The following is a 14,052-nucleotide window of genomic DNA, read 5'->3' as shown; positions in this document are numbered from 1 at the left end:
GTCGCCTCTCTTAACGAGTGCAGTTATCCGTCTTATACAACTAACGCAGGGTTTAAAAAGCTCAACCAGAGAGTAGAATTTCTGTGGCAGTGTTCTCGAAACTACAGGTCATCTAAATCTCTTCAATTTTCTTCAGCGACAGACACAACAACATAACAGCATTACGCTGCAGGTAACTTTTTGTCAGTCTAGGCTTAAGGAATACCGGATACGTAGCTTTAAAATACACTGAAGGTGCAGCAACCGTCGTATCTCGATTCCAAACTTCTTTCCCGAAACATTGCTTGTTGTTGCAGAATGTATGTATTGGGTATTAGTAGTTGCACAACGCGACATGTAAGGATGATCGTGATCTTTGAGGATGGTTGCGTAACTAGCTACACCTAGACTGAGTTACACATGGAAAGATATTCATAGAAAATGTTACGAAAACATCCCACGTATTATAACGCAACTTCCATTGCCTTGTGTCGTAACAGCAGTCATAGCATATTTGTTCCACGCCGTCATGCGAAGAACACGCCGTCGTTCATTCGCCCTATACAATACAACACGCGATGAACCGGAGAAGGATAACCATTTCCAATCATAGCTAATCCAGACTCGATACTTCCTTGCAAACTTAAATAAATACCTTCTGTCGATTCACTATCATTAATATTCAGGTACCGCCCGCCCGCTGCGAAACCTCATATGTAGCGGAGTCCCCTGAACTACTTGTTATTTGGATGGTGAGGTGTTCAGCTGTTGAATGTCGGTTGGCATTGACTTACTACTGTAGTTGACTTTCAGTACCAACATCAACGGCATTTAGGGCTCGGTGAGTCCATGGAGAGTGTTCGCAGTAGTGCACTTAGTCCACTCCCAACACACGTTCACACAGAGGCACGGCGAGAGATCGAAAGCTTGACTGTATCAAAAGTACTGCACCTGTTTGCTCGAAAGCCGATCATTATTATATTTTGCAACTTCGATATCTCCTTTTGCACACGCTACTACTGAGGAAGACTCGTACAGACAGCCAACCTGGCAACGCAAACATCTACCCATCCAATGCACATCACCAGGAAACATATGTGATGCCGTAGCCGTCATATCGAAGAAGAGGTCATAACAACATGACTGGACGTTGTGGTCGTGGATTTCTTGTGTAGGCCCTCGGTAACGGCCCTTCACCCAACAGGTAGCCTATTTCTTTCGTACTGAGTTATCATCTTCAGTTCTTCAAGAAACAGCACTTTAGAACCGCCAGAAATGTACAGGTACAATAAGAACTTCTCCTTCACCGTAGATTGAGAGAAACTGAAAAATTTCGCTCATGTACTGGACGGGGCGGCTACGGCCGCCGGCAGGCGACCCAAAGGAGGCACGCGACGCTGGCAGTGGCAGGTAATGAAGGATGATGGTATCGGGAAGGGGACGGTTCTCTAGGGGTGGAGGTCGGTCGTCACTACTCGTCACCGCCGCACGCTAATTCATTCAAATTTATGACGCCAGCCGACTTCCTGCGCTCGGTCCAAGCAAAAACAAACGGTGGTCATTATCGGAGAGGTCCGTGGCGGCTAATGCCGAACGGTGGACCCGGCCGTGCCGCCACAGTCGCTGCCTGAGCCGTGTAGACTGCAGACACGGTGTTTTCGTGTGCTCTCTCTAGACTGATCTACGACACTGGCATCTGCGAATAGATCGATGCCCGTTGTACAGTCGCGTGCCCATTAATTTAAGTTGAACCCGACAGCACCACTAAAGTGAATGGGAATGGTGCCGTCTACAAGTCGACTGAAATAGTCCACTATGTTCCTTAATCTGATATCAAATCACACAAAATGGACTTTTTTATTTTGAAAAGACTCCACATATCGCTGAGCTCTCTTAGGACCGACAAAAATCTGTCTGTCTAAAAAGAAAAAACAACCGTTTGCCGAAGAGGAAGACGAACCAGGAACGTTGCCTTTTGTAGACAACGCTCTTGCCAGCTGAGCTATCTAGGGAACGACTCACGACTCGGCCATACAGCTTCAGTTCGGGCAGTATGTTTTTGCTTGTCCCCAGCTTCACGGTACCTCTCCTGCATGTCTTGCTGCATTAGCTCTCCTGGAAGAAAGGATGTCGCGGAGAAATGGGTTATTTACAGCCCAGTAGTTGTTTACAGGATTAATGTTTCGCAGTACAGCGGAATGTGCTCGGTTTTAAAACTCGCTCGCTGATTAAGACAGATTCCAGACCGGGACTCGAGCCTGAGACCATGCCTTTGGAGGGGAATGCACTCCAATTTACTCTACCATCTGGTAAGGAATCGGCCTCTACTCAACATTGGGCCAATTTTGAAACAACTATAAACGGCTCTATATGTAAATGTACATTCCGTAAGATTTTTAATAAAATTAATAGAACTACAACGGCGCAACAGTTTTCATGTCGTTTCATGTAAACTGACATACTGATAAAACAGCTGCATTTTTCAATAAGACGGCTCGCCCGAGGATTTTTTTTTCCATCTCTGCATTTGGACTACCAAGGCCCGACTCCTAATAAGTTTTGAGCGGGCCGTAGTGCTCCACTCAGTACACTTTAAGCCGGAACCAACGGCCCCTCAGCACGCAGCTGTCATGCTGAGCTGCTGACCCCGTGGGATCCGTAGTCCACCCTGCACCACGTGGAGGTGGGGCCTCGTGGATATCTTTTGTCCTCTTTCTTTGTGTAAATGGCATGTGTATTGTACTTATAAAACTATCATACATCATATTGGAACCAGGAAATTATAAATAAAAAAATGATTTAAGAATAATTATGAAAGAGGATGGAGACATTGAGTAGTACAGGTTCCTTCACATGCGCTGCCCGGGGAGGAGGTCACGGAAAGAGATCTCGAGCCCCACATCTCAGTGCAGTGTCTCCCGAGGATACTTACTAAGGAATGTTGATCTGACAGTCTACTTAATATTAGGTTAGCGCTTTACAGGTTCACAGGGGTGCCCAGTACAATAATTGGTCACACTACGTTATACATTCTACATCGTATCTGCATACTCAGTGACAAACGATTATTATTGATAAGAGGCCGCGGTGACCGAGCGGTTCTAAGCGCTTCAGTCCGGTACCGCGTGACTGCTACTGTCGCAGGTTCGAATCCTGCCTCGGGCATGGATGTGTGTGTTGTCCTTAGGTTGGTTACGTTTAAGTAGTTCTAAATCTAGGGGACTGATGACGTCCGATGTTAAGTCCCATAGTGCTCAGAGCCATTTGAATCACAAGAGTGTACTTTTATTCTAACCTACGCCACCTGTTACAAAAACTACGTTTTTGTAATAACAGGTTTAGCGTGGCGCCTGGTATAATAAAAGACGACGATTATATGATGTTTCTTAGGTTTGAACTATGTTTCGTGTTCCTATGTCTGGGTTTTTACGTGTTCTTCATCGTGTGTTATGTCTTCTGTGTCGGAGGAGTCCGTAGTACTGGAGTCCTCATCTGAGCTACCCCAGTCATATCTCTGACGTCTGCTACGACGCCAGTACGGTCTCACTTGTTTATAAATAGTGTGTTCCGTCTCGGAGATGTATTGTTCCCATTTGTGTGAGCCTCTGAGTGTGTACGTATTGTTCCTGTTGTGATTACTGTTATTTTTCACCGTACGTGTAAGTACCGCTCACAGTACAGCACAACGTGTTCAGGGAATCCATGTTCAAGCAGTGGCAGTTAAGGTGCGCAAAAAGCGAGAAAGCACCGTAAGTGCGCTGGATATCGGCTATGCCCAGTCAGGAAATGAACGGTGCCACGGCTGGGAATGGTATGATTCACCCTTAACTGTTCCCTGATATATGGGAAAAATTGTAGAGCCCACGGCCTTTGTCATTTTGGTCCTACTCCTGCCGCCAGACTTCCAACCCCCAAGTGTTCAGCTGACGTTTGTGTTCGATGTCTCCCGCAGTTATTTCCCCGATCTTATCACGTCTTTCCACTTAAGTACGTGGCCCGATACCTGATCGTTATATCGATCGTGAAGACCCCAACAACACACAGCGCCTCTGTTGAGGTAGTGCGGAATGCTGCCGACAGTATCGAGACTCTGGAGTACACTCCTTTGTCCTCGCCTCACTGCTGCCCTCCTGGTCATCAGATCAAGCATATGTGCCCATAAACTGACGACCAATTCACATAGTGCAGTGGTATGCTCTGATGTCTTTGATTAGTAGTCTTTATTGTGCAATGTTAATGCATGCAAGTTCGTAGAGTATTTTCTCTGCTTTTCAGCTGCTACATGTACGTGTCGTGAACACTAATCTGAGGATTAGTCTTTCATCCGCGACGTCTACCCCGTGGTCTAGGGGTAGATTCTTTGACTTGCACTCAAAACATCACAGTTCCTGAATTCGAATCTAACCACTGCTTAAATTTTCAATAAAAAACAGCAGCAATGGCCGCTGAAGATTTCCGGCATAAGAAGCAACGCTCGTTCTGCCAATATCCTTGTCAAAGCGTTCGGAAGAGTGGATGAAGGTTAAGGGAATCTTTTGCCCTTTGGGCAGGAAACTGCCCCTAAGAGTCAGAAGAATCAGCAATGGTCAAATGCATGAGGACGCAGAAGGCAATGGAAACCACTGCAACAAAGACGCATAAGGTACATACACAGAGCATGTGGCCTTAACTGAAAAAGGAACATTATTAACCCTCCATTGGCAAAAGATTCCAGATTAGTCCCCTAATCAGACCTCCGGGAGGGGACTGCTAAGAGGAAAGAGACTCTACAAAGAGGTGTGTTGGAAGGTGGTAGGGAAGCTAGGAAGCCGGCCTAAGTGGCCGAGCGATTCTAGGCGCTACAGTCTGGAACCGCGCGACCGCTACGGTCGCAGGTTCGAATCCTGCCTCGGGCATGGATGTATGTGATATCCTTAGGTTATTTAGGTTTAAGTAATTCTAAGTTCTAGGGGGGCCTGATGACCTCAGAAGTTAAGTCTCATAGTGCTCAGAGCCATTTTTGAAGCTAGAAAATGCAAAATGGGGAACGATTCAGTCGAGGTCAGTGAAGTGAGAATCAAAGAAGACTTCTGGACAGAATAATATGGAATAATATCAACAGCAGCAGAAAATGGTATACCAGAAGTAGGATCCATTATGAATAGGAAGGCATGGCAGAGCGTGAGTTATTGTGATAGGGTTGTGCTCATCTGAGTCGACAGTAAACGAACGCCGACAGCAATAGTTCAGGTATACATGCTGACGTCGCAACCAGCGGATGAAGAGAGAGAGAGAAGGTATGTGAGGATAATGAACAGGTAATTCAATACGTAAAGGCAGATGGAAATCTATTAGTCATTGGGGATTGGAATGCGGTGGTAGGGGAAGGAGTAGAAGAAAGGATTATGGGAGAATATGGTATTGTTAGTAGGAATGAGAGGGGGGGGGGGGAAGAAAACATAAGTTCCGCAATATATTTCAGCTGGTAACAGCGTATACTGTTCCAAGAATGAAAAGAGGAGGTGCACCCGGAAAAGGCCCGGAGGCAATGGAAAATTCCACCCGAATTACATCATGGTCAGACACATATTCCGAAACCAGATATTGGGTTTTAAGGTGTAACCAGGTGCAGATATACACTCAGATCACAATATAGTACTGATGAAAAGTACACTGAAGTTCAACAGAAACGCCTGAAAGAATCAATGGTGAAGGAAGTGGCATTCGGAAGTACTGAGGAATTATGAGACGTGTTTGAAGTTGGCTGAAGACGTGGATACTCTGATAAGGAAAATCACAGTACGCAGTTCAGTTGAAGAGTAGTATCTCTAAAACGAGCAATAACAGATGATGGACAGAAAAACATAACAAAGAAACCTTGGGTAACAGGAGAAATACTTCAAAGAAGAAAGAATAAAAACGTTCACAGAAAGACAAGAATACAGAAATATAAATCACTTATAAAATGAAATAAATTGGAAGTACTGGGAAGTCAAGGCGAAATGACTGTAGTAAAACTATGAATAAGTCGCAAAAGAAAAGTTCGTCGGAAGGACTTATCACACAGAAAAGTCAAAACAAGTTTCGGTGAAATTAACAGCAAGGGTAGAAACATTACGACTGCAATGAGAATCTCACTGTTAAGTGCAGAGGACAGAGGGAAAGGTCGCAATTTCTAAAATCATTGGGGGGAAGTGGCAACCAAACGACTACTCAAGCTGATGTCTATGATATGAGACAGGGGACATACCATCATAATTTCGGAAAAATATCGTCCACACAACGGGAGGATGCAGACAGCAAGAGCAGTTAAATGCGAGAGGTATCGCATAGTCAGTATTAACAGCTCATGCATCCAAGTTGCTGAAAAGAATAATGAATAGAAGAATAGAAAGGATAATTGGGGATCTGCTAAATGACGATCATTTTGGCTTTAGGAAAGCGAAAGGCACTTGAGAGGCCGTTATGACGTTGCGTTTGATAATGGTAGCAAGAATGAGGAAAGATCAAGGCAAGTACACAGGAATTCTCGTCCTGGAAAAAGCGTTCACTAATGTAAAATGGTAAAATAAGCTAACAATGTAAAATGGTGCAGCAAGGTATAGGGAACGATGGGTAATACACGAGTACAATATGTACAGCACAAGAACCAAGACGGAACTATAATACGGGAAGACCAAGAACGAGGTGCTCGGATTAAAAAAAAAAAAAAAAATATAGGGAAGCAGTCTTATGCCCCTGCGGTCAGTCTATACATAGAACAACCAATGATGAAAATGAAAAAAAAAGTTTCAAGAGTAGGGTTAAAATTGAGGGTGAAAGGATATCAGTGATAAGATTCGTCTGATGACACTGCTATCCTCACTGAAGATGAAGCACAATAAGTAACGACAAGTAGTAGAAATGAGACTAGCGAGAAGCTTAACATCCAAACTGGTGATCACGAAATCTCTGTCTCTCCACGCTTGTCTGCCGACCACCAGTTAGTGCTCATCGCAACAGCGCACTCAAGATCTGAACTGATAATGGTGAGATGGTGAGACGGGCGGAGAGGGGGGGGGGGGGGGACTCACGTTAGTTTCGCGGTGAATTAGGAAAATAGTTTTCAGATTTCACGACATATGACAAATGACAATGGGTATACTTGCTACTAGCCAATATCGTCCATTATGTGTTCTGGCTTCCTTCAAAGTGATAATGAACTGAATCTCTTTGGCGGGGCAGGATGCAAGCTTGGTTTGTGAAGACTTTTTATGGAGGGCGGGGGCCATGGCAGCTCCTCGCTGTCGCTGTGTACGGAGTTGACTCATTAAGTGTGAGATACAGACACAGGTGAAGATTATATATGAAATGACCCGATGAAAGTTTCACCAATACATTTGTATACAGCAGGAGCCCGACATTAGTTCAGACGTATCCTAGTTTAGAAACAGGCTGCGGTATCTGTGTGGTAATTTATCGTAATTTTTTAATAATGATTTTCGTTATGATACCATTTTATAAAGATGACAAGTCAAGTTCTGGTGGAAGCAGAACAACAGCAAAGAGAAAGATTTATTTTCAGCAGAAAAACATAGGATGATAAATTGACAGCACTTCGATCTTCAGGGCACTCATCCAAACAATGTGGCTGTGAACTAGCTTCGTGAGTATAAAACAGTGCAATGCATAGCAACTTCCTGTGTGTTTCGCTGAAATTTATATGTATGTTGGGTAGTGAACTAATACACCATAACCCGCGCGGAGTAGCCGCGCAGTCAAGGGCGTCTTGCCACGGTCCGCGCGGCTCCCCCCCACACGCCGGAGGTTCGAGTCCTCCCTCGGGCATGGGTGTGTGTCGTCCTTAGCGTAAGTTAGTTTACATTAGATCAAGTAGAGTGACCTCAACAGTTTGGTCCCAGAAGACCTTACCACAAATTTCCAATACAGCACAAATGGCCGCATATTCACAGTTCCATTGAACATCAAGAAGCAACGCTGTGATAACCGACATCCAACAAGGCAGTACGGCACACCTACATTATGAATAACGATTTTACATAACATGTTCATGTCAACGTCAATGTCATTATAAATGAGTAACCAGTTGGCGATAATTGGGAAAGGCATCAGTCGGCCGTGGTCTTATTAATGGAACCACCCCGATATCGACAGAGAGATTTGGGGAAAAGTATGTATACATTAAATCTGAATATTCGGGCGGGGTAGTAACCTTGTCCTTACAGAATCGACGGCATGGAAACAGCAAATCATCATAGTGCACAGAGACTTAATGAAATGGAAAATTCATACGAAAAAAAGAGTAGCTTGTAACAGAGTAACTCTTAAAAAACTGGCAGAGACGCAATGACACGGAAGATTCATAAGAAAAGAAGAGTAGCTTCTAAAAAAGCTAGATTACTTACTCTCAAAATAGCAGCATTAAAAACAAGAAAAAGGTATCACCAAGAGCCTGATTGCAGTTACGTGGTTACCACCTAGTTTGGGAAAGTACATTAAGACCAGTAGATTTTGTCACCTAGCGCAGCCGCGGGGAGTATGAAGAAGAGTAGCTCTTTAGTGACTGTTAGGTCGCTTAGAAAGTTAACAGTCAAGTCAGCGCAACGACGAGAGCTATGTCCACCTTCTTTTCTCACCTGGCCATACACAAGCTGAATGCTGTGTTTCATTATCCGCATTCGGTACAACTGCAAAACAACACGAACGCCGCTACGCATAATAAACTTGTACGAGTGGCCGCCAAGCGAAGTTTTCAACGTATAAAGGATGCATTCCACAGAACCATTTCCACTACTGCAAAGAACACGAGGTAATCTACTTTTACCTTCTCTGAGAGTCCCGACGGTGCTGTTGCGTTTGATTTATGCAAGGAACGGAGAATAAAGTGTTATGTGGGAGTATGTAATGCACAAATTAAGAAAAGAAAACAAATACATTTTATTGGTGGTGGTCCATATTATTAACAACACATTTCTGCAACACTGTATAAATTTGAAGCAGAAAATATTCTGCAGAGACTGAAAGAAACTGCCTTGCAAACGAGTGAAATATAATTGTATTTGTTGCGAAAATCTGAAAACTGAATGTGGGCTTAAAATACATCTTTCGATCCTGACTATATAAAACCGATTTTATGCTTACATTTAATCTATCACTGAGGAGGCGGAAAAACGAAGCAGAGATTTGTTTCAAACCGGGAAAGAATTGTGTATGAAAATGAATAAATCATGAATACGGACACTCGATCCACGCAACGGTAACAACGACAACAAGGAAAATAAAGCAAGAAACTCCAGTGAAAGTGACAAGTTTGAGGATGTTTTAAGGGCAACTGGGAAGAAAGTCGAAGGAAAAATTTATACAATGCGATGTGTAGTTAGAAAAAGAATCTTAGGAAAAGAGTGAAGGCTAATACAAAGCAAATATAGTAACGTTAGCTGAATCAAAAAAGAAAATTTCAAGAACGTAGCAACAGAAATAAGAAACACCGAAACAATTTTCAAAAGCAAGGAATAGACGAGTGAAGCTTAACAAATTTAAATCGAAACGTTCTCAATCATAAAGCTCTGTACCTGGCGCAGTTTTAGACGTAAAAATCGTTAGTAGCACGGAATAGAGCAAGTTAAGTGTCACATATACCTATGTAATCTGTTTAAAGAACTTTCTATAATAATCGTGTTCTACATCTTTGTGCATTCTCTGAGATCCACTGTGAAGTGCGTGGCGAAGTGTACTTGTTGCGTGTCGTATCTTACAGTTCCTTCCCGTTCTGATCATGGATTGAGCATGAGAAAAATGACCGCTAGTGTGACACTTTCCTAATGTTATTTGTGTATGTTTCGTTCAAATGGGTACTCTCGAACTCAGTACCTTCGTACAACTCTCTACCTCTACAATATGCCTGTCCGACGCGGACAGTTTAAGCCAAGAACTTGCAAATTTGATGGTTGTTTTTAAGGAAACTGGATACTCTGATAATCAGAATCGTCGGGCTATGACGTTTGGACAATCCCCGGAGGTAGCATAGGTCGGGGGCCTTTATTCCTTATGCTGGAGGCATATCGTTTACGACTGGAAGAATTTTAAGAATTTTTAACATTAAGAATGTATTCCGTCCACCTTCCAAGATTAGGGCAACTGCTCGGCTCTGTGAAATACGATTTGGGGCCTAGGAAGCCTGGCATATGTAAAATTCCGTGTCAACATGGGAAGGCTGATATCGGCGGTTCATTTCGCAAAGCAAAGGACAGGCGCGTTGAACATCGCGAAACCAGAACACTGTTTAAACGAGGGATACGGGATGAAATCTGACGAAACTGTAGTAGTTGCCAACACTTCCGGTTTTTGGAACAGTGTTTATAAAGAGGCAATTGAAATTAGGTTGGCGGGTAAATTGATTAATAGAGAAAATGTGTTTCCTCTTACGGGACGTGGAACTATGGACTACTCCGTATCAAAACTGAACGTTCTTCGAGGCAACCATCCCGAGTGTTCGAAACTAGTTTCTGAGTGCGACATATCGTTACCGCAGCATTCTACAAATGCTATTGGAAGGCAGCAACTGTGGTGGGCGGCACAAGCGCCGCGTACGGTACGGAGGCTCATATAGGACGTCAATTTGCAGCCTTGGCACATCAGTTCTCAGCGGGAATCAGCAGCAGAAGGTTCTCCTTAAGGTAGCGAATAGTTGGATCGTGTTGATTTTAGAATCTGGCATCAAACCGGAAGAGACTTTCAAGCAATTCATACAGTTTTCTTTGTATATCTTTGCGCAAAGAGAAGGGTATGGAACGACCAAGAGCCGCTGAAGAACGTGTTGAACAGGTGAGAGTGTTTCACGCGCAGCCTCAAGAAACCAGTTCGGAAGGCTAGTGGTGAAGTGGCAATTCCAGTGACGTCTGCGTTATGATTTTTAAAGACGCTTACAACTACGTCCTTATCATTTGCAGTTGTTACAAGCTCTAAAGCAATCAGACTACGGCTAAAGTGCCAACTTTGCAAACGAAATGTTTCTCGCAGTCGACGAAGATCGTCTGGATTGTGCGCATCTGGACGTCAGAAAATCCCCTGTACTTGCTACAGTTGCAACGAGATTCCCCTAAACAATGTTTTTATGTCATATATCGGCAGGAATATTTTCGGCTTTTCTTCTTTGGTGAAGCGACTGAAACTGGTGTCTCTTATCTTGATGCGTTATAACTATGGCTCTTTCCTGAATTTGAAGAAGCTGAACCACAGAACTTTTTTGGCAGCGAGATCGTGGCCGCCTATCAGGCATAATTCAGTACGCGATTGGTTCACGGACGTTGTACCCGATTACTGGACCAGCCGCAAAGGCCTTCTTTGCATGACATCCATGTTCACACACGATCTGACGGAATGGAGTTTTTACTTTTGGGGGTTCATAAAAGGTCACGTGTATGTGCCTCCCCAGCCAACTGATCTACCCTACTTTAGAAAAACTACTCCAGACACGCTGCAAGGAAAGCGTTTCTGAAGAAGAGAAATTTGTTAACATCGAGTATAGATTTAAGTGTCAGGAAGTCGTTTCTGAAAGTATTTGTATGGAGTGTAGCCATGTATGGAAGTGAAACATGGACGATAAATAGTTTGGACAAGAAGAGAATAGAAGCTACCGAAATGTGGTGCTACAGAAGAATGCTGAAGATTAGATGGGTAGATCACATAACTAATGAGGAGAAGTTGAATAGGATTGGGGAGAAGAGGAGTATGTGGCACAACTTGACAAAAAGGAGGGACCGGTTAGTAGGACATGTTCTGCGGCATCAAGGGATCACAAATTTAGCATTGGAGGGCAGCGTGGAGGGTAAAAATCGTCGAGGGAGACCACGAGATGAATACACTAAGCAGATTCAGAAGGATGTAGGTTGCACTAAGTATTGGGAGATGAAGAAGCTTGCACAGGATAGGGTAGCATGGAGAGCTGCATCAAACCACTCTCAGGACTGAAGACCACAACAAAAACAAACAAACACGCTGATCAAGGTTTGGGAAGAACTCGCTATCGACTCGATGTGTGACGAATGGTGCTTACATTGAACACCTTTAAGAAAAACTGAATTGTTCTTTCATTTTATGTATTATGTATAATTCTAAGTTGAATATAATAAATGCTACAAAGTCTTAAAGCCCTTATATTCATTTTAAAACACCCTGTACGTATCTTTAGTACTATATACCAGAGCTGAAACACTATCAAAGCAACAGGTGGAAGATGGTGGCTCTATAGTGAAGAAGAAAAAGTGTAATTCTTACGCTGCAACGGTTCTGGCAATGTTTTGCAGGATGTAGGAGAACTCCAATCTTTTATTCGCGAATGTCTTGATCGCATTTGGTGGATTTATTACAATCATTCGCCACGAAATGAGATCAAAACATTTCATAATAAATGATTGTATTTCAAATCGATCGTGTGTCCCTGTTTCACAACGTCAAATTTCAGTGAAGCAGTACTTTTCCTATCTTGAAGGACACAAAACAGTAACTGATGAACTGACAAACATAGCACCTGTCCGAACCCAATGGATTGAAAATACTTGAGAATAGATGTAGACTGCAAAAGATAAAACTTTCTCTTTCGGGCAAAGCACCATTCACTTAACCACTAAAGTTATTTGATAATGAAAAATCTAAGGAAAAAGCTTTTAGTTCAAAAACACAGTCTTAGACGTCAGGCCAAGAAATTTCCCCCTTATCGCCGTACAGGCAACAGAGGCGGGCTGGAACGAACACCTGTGTGCATGTAGAAAGGTGGGTAGTTTTTTCTTATATAGCCAGTCTAATGTTCCTTGTGCGTTTCGAGATACAGAGGCAGCTGCGTCTACCTGCCACTTCCGCAACGATCAACATGTGAACATTCACCCGTAGAAATTTGCACACAGCGGGCCGTATCATATACGGCATCACGACTGATGGTACCCGGCCGGTAAGTAACGTAAAGATATTAAAGATTAGCCGCACACCTTAAAAGGATCGAGACGCACCAAAACGTCATCCGCTAACATTCGGATTAAAGATAATGCACCTGAGAAATGATGTCCTCATAAGGCGCGACACAATTACCTCCTGCAATAACAATGTCTGTGCATATATTTTCATAAGCAGGTGCTCGCTTATCAGGTGACCACAAAAGCAGATCGTGTAATTTAGCGAGAAATTCCGGATGCGTGTTCGTGGGTAATGTGCACGCGGCCCGTATTGCATACGTATGAAGCAGGGGGAGATACGGCAGCACGCGAGTGTTCCACAAGCGCATGCGCCAAGTAGCCACAGCTCACGTTTGTTTCGACAACGCTTTGCTCTAGTGCGAAAGAAGGCCACACGCTGACGCAAAGTCAAATTTAGTCTGAACGGTGGCGCAAAGTTTACTTTCGCGGAGAGAAACGTGCCGTTTGAATAACACACGAATTGTCCTCTTATGAATTTTGAAGCTCATTACTTTAGATTTTGTGGTCGCTTAATGATGGGTTACGTTAGTGCCAACATTCTCAATCTTCTGTAACACAGCGGTGTTTCGGTATGGTTGTACCATCATCACTTTGTGCTTTTATTGTTCTAACAACTAAGTGATTTTGCGAAACCAACGAAACAAGCGTAAATGGAGAAAAGAACATTGTGTTGTTCAAGGTGGTGACTTCTAAGTACATTTACCATAGAAATTACATTAAAAATTAGTGGAAGGAGCTATTTGCTTATTCTGAGTAACATATTTCTGCGAATGCGGAATTACGAACCAATATTTCTGCAACTAGAAGAATCCATGATTCTTTCGACGTTTACAACAGTAGCCAATATTTTATGGATTGCCACTTTTCATTTCTTTAAACAATTAACTGCAGTATCAAAATGACAAAGCGTACGCCGATTGATCTAATATTGTGATTTCATAGGGTATGTCTAAATCGCGGTTGGCTTGCGATGTCACCCAGATACATGCTTCGATGGTTCTTGAACCTTGCCCCGGCAACTTAATTTGCTCAGTCATACATCATTTATGCAAATTTAGAAGGAATTTCTACAGTTCAGTAAATATTACTCCAAATTTATAGAATGTAAGAGCGATATTATACCCCT

Source organism: Schistocerca gregaria, chromosome 1, assembly GCF_023897955.1.
Source record: "Schistocerca gregaria isolate iqSchGreg1 chromosome 1, iqSchGreg1.2, whole genome shotgun sequence".
NCBI lineage: Eukaryota > Metazoa > Arthropoda > Insecta > Orthoptera > Acrididae > Schistocerca > Schistocerca gregaria.
The sequence above is the reverse complement of the archived record's forward strand: the minus strand, read 5'-3'. Positions refer to the sequence as shown.